We start from the raw sequence: 3,831 nt of genomic DNA, 5'->3' as shown, positions 1-3,831 counted from the left end.
GTGAGAAGAAGGATAAGAATTAGAAGAAGAATACTTTGGATTCAGAGAAATGGTGAGTGAGGATAAGAAGAAATAGGAGGATAAGGAGGGGGGTTAGGAGGAAGTAGGAAGAGGTGGATGAGTGGGAGGAGAACCGTGAGAAGAAGGATAAGAATTAGAAGAAGAATACTTTGGATTCAGAGAAATGGTGAGGGAGGATAAGAAGAAATAGGAGGATAAGGAGGGTAAGAGGAGTAGAAGGAAGAGAATACTTTAAGATTGAGCAAAAGGATGACGTAGGAGGAGGTGGAAGAGAAAATATATTCAAGTATCAATCACTGTCCCCAGTACTTTCTTGATCCTTTCAATACCAAATGTCTCTTAAAAGCCACACATTGAATTCAATCACCTTATTTAAAACGGATAAACCGTTCGAGAGCTGATAGCTAGATAGTGAAACTAATTTAAAAATTCTAATAAATTACCTCACACTATTTTCAGTCTACACCCTGTATATGTAGGTTAGATAATCTGCAATAGGTACCTTTACCTTTGCAAATTATCTGACTGCATGAGGTACCTAAACAAACAGTGCAGGTGGAAAACCGCTGAGAGGGGAGGGTAGTGAGGTCACAAGGATGACATTTAGATCGCCGTATTTTGACCACCAGGTTAGTAATTTGACCATTAAGTTGGTATTTTGACCATTAGTTTAGAGTAATTTGACCAACAGATTAGTAGTTCGACCATTAGGTTAGTAAAGCGTCTTCACTACTGCTACTACAGACCTACACAACCGAGTTAGTTGGTATGGTTGTAGAAGAAAAAATAAAATAGGTACCTAGTCATGTTCTGATTTAGTATCATTGTCATTTTATTCACCCTATGATGGAAAAAAATAGACGGTTAGCGTGAAAGGTTTAAAATCTCTGTTAGTCGTCCTAAACCTAACTCAATTTAAATTTAAATACTGGAACCCTTATCAGCAGGATGTACCGACCATCTTACGAAGGACAACCGTATTGATTTCATCGTTGGGTGAAGACAAGCCATCAATAAACTGATGTCCAAAAACAGAAGTCGAGGAAATTTACTTGATTTTTTTTTTTTTTTCAATGGGTTTCAAACTTTCAAAGTCACTGTATAATGGAGACTTTGGTTAGTTTTCTCAAATTCTCTATTGGAATTATCTTGCGTCTACCTATTCAAAGCTTTTATTCTGTAGGTTAGTAATTTGACCATTAAGTTATTTATATTAACGACCATTGGAATGTTCTTTTTCTTTGTCAACGTTTACCGAGAGTTCTGGTTCTGGTAAAATTTGTTTTGCCTTAGTCACCTTAGTTATTAGGTAGTTGATTACCCCTAAATTCCTAACCTTAGACAAGCCATCAATAAACTGATGTCCAAAAACAGAAGTCGAGGAAATTTACTTGATTTTTTTTTCAATGGGTTTCAAACTTTCAAAGTCACTGTATAATGGAGACTTTGGTTAGTTTTCTCAAATTCTCAATTGGAATTATCTTGCGTCTACCTATTCAGAGGCTCTTATTCTGTCGGGGTAGCTTTAAGAAAAAATTGGTTCAGAAAAACGTAGGTAATGAAGATTGAAAGAAAAAAAAAGTAAAAAAATAGCGAAAGGAACAAAATTAACGACAATGTCAGAGGGTAGGTAGGTTCTTTCCTACTTGTATCTACCAACACTCAATTTAATTAAGATCATTAGTGTAACAGAACTATCAATAGGAGAGAGGGAGAGAGATTTTTTTTCAATCCTAACCTTAAGAAAAAATGGTCTCAAGCTTGGCACATTGCATAACTTGAAAAGTTTCCAGGCAATCGCACAAATATTCATTTTTATGACATTCTTAGGAACCTACCAAGGTAATAAAAATAAGGTACCTACACTTTTAAAGTAAGCCTACGTCCAAGCAAGTAGGTACCTAACCTACCTTCCTACGAAAGAAGAAAAGGAAATTACAATGAATGCAAAGGTATTCGAGAACAGAAATTCCAAAGAAACTTCAGAAACAACGAAAATTCAAAATTCCTAAAAACTCAAAATTTTGTTTGGGGGACTTTTCTCATGTTATTAATGTTTACTTAAGTTATGTTCAGTTAATATCTCTAATGCATTGATGGTCACGACCAGAGGTAGGTAGGTATCAAACTTGAACAAAATTTAAGTAAACAGACGGACAACAAAATGGCGAAGTGAGGGAATTAGAACAAATTGTGTCTCCTCTTTTTTCCCTCCCATTATTATTTGTCACTGTAGTGCAGAATGTGCAGTGGTCAAGACGCTCGCCTGGTAAACAGGAAGGTGGGTTTGATTCCGAGGCATGTAACTTCATCTTTTGACCACAAAAATTTGACCACAAATTAAGGAGCGCGGTAGCGCTCCGCCCCGCCAAGTCAAGAAAGTTTGACCGTTTATTATATGAAAGGTAAAGCTTTCGGTGCGGTGTTAACCTCGCCTAGTGATTAACTTCCACTCAAAAGTTTTTCTTTTTTATGGGATGCTATACACTGCCAAGGCAAAGGGTGACATTACTTCAAGGACACTGAAAAGTCTGTTTCTAGGTATCCTGGTATCTACAATCTACATACCTATACTTATCCTAAGTATTTTCAAAGTTATGAGAAATAGTAGCTGCATAGGGTATGTTCAAGGGTACCTAATTATTTTATGGGATGCTATACACTGCCAAGGCAAAGGGTGACATTACTTCAAGGACACTGAAAAGTCTGTTTCTAGGTATCCAGGTATCTACAATCTACATACCTATACTTATCCTAAGTATTAGCTGATGTAACTATTTTCAAAGTTTTGAAAAATAGTAGCTGCATAGTGCATAGGGTATGTTCAAGGGTATAGTGTTCAAGCTTCAAAATACTGAACTTGAACTTTCAGGAATTCACAACTTTCAAGGACGTCATGATGTATCTTCTGACAAATATTTCCGTGAAGAGACACATTGAATTCAATCACCACAGGATGTGTTAGGCAACGGACACACCTAATTATTAACCTAGGTATAATAATCTGTAATCATCGATAGGTACAAGAAAACATGAAAATTCAACCCACAGGCCGAGTACAAGGCAAGGGAAATTTGTATGAACGCCTAGAAACTATTTGAGTATGCAATGTGCTATGAATAAAACTCGATTTTATCAGGCAAGCGTCTTCACAAGAAAACATGAAAATTCAACCCACAGGCCGAGTACAAGGCAAGGGAAATTTGTATGAACGCCTAGAAACTATTTGAGTATGCAATATGCTATGAATAAAACTCGATTTTATCAGGCAAGCGTCTTGACTACTGCTACTACAGACCTACACAACCGAGTTAGTTGGTATGGTTGTAGAAGAAAAAATAAAATAGGTACCTAGTCATGTTCTGATTTAGTATCATTGTCATTTTATTCACCCTATGATGGAAAAAAATAGACGGTTAGCGTGAAAGGTTTAAAATCTCTGTTAGTCGTCCTAAACCTAACTCAATTTAAATTTAAATACTGGAACCCTTATCAGCAGGATGTACCGACCATCTTACGAAGGACAACCGTATTGATTTCATCGTTGGGTGAAGACAAGCCATCAATAAACTGATGTCCAAAAACAGAAGTCGAGGAAATTTACTTGATTTTTTTTTTTTTTTCAATGGGTTTCAAACTTTCAAAGTCACTGTATAATGGAGACTTTGGTTAGTTTTCTCAAATTCTCTATTGGAATTATCTTGCGTCTACCTATTCAAAGCTTTTATTCTGTCGGGGTAGCTTTAAGAAAAAATTGGTTCAGAAAAACGTCATGAAGATTGAAAGAAAAGAAAAAGTAAAAAAAAAAAA

The 3,831-nt window shown here is 36.0% G+C and overlaps 1 long non-coding RNA gene across 1 annotated transcript; it reads right to left on the bottom strand.

The window, feature by feature from the left end:
• Positions 1-269: 269 nt before the first annotated feature.
• LOC113471602 lies at positions 270-3,130 on the bottom strand. Its single transcript, XR_003394238.1, has 2 exons — positions 2,972-3,130; positions 270-388 (listed from the first exon to the last, which is right to left on the bottom strand). It is a non-coding gene; the product is annotated as an uncharacterized LOC113471602 (long non-coding RNA).
• Positions 3,131-3,831: the final 701 nt, after the last annotated feature.

Source organism: Diaphorina citri, unplaced genomic scaffold, assembly GCF_000475195.1.
Source record: "Diaphorina citri unplaced genomic scaffold, Diaci psyllid genome assembly version 1.1 scaffold2668, whole genome shotgun sequence".
NCBI lineage: Eukaryota > Metazoa > Arthropoda > Insecta > Hemiptera > Psyllidae > Diaphorina > Diaphorina citri.
This window is presented reverse-complemented; position numbering and strand designations above follow the sequence as displayed.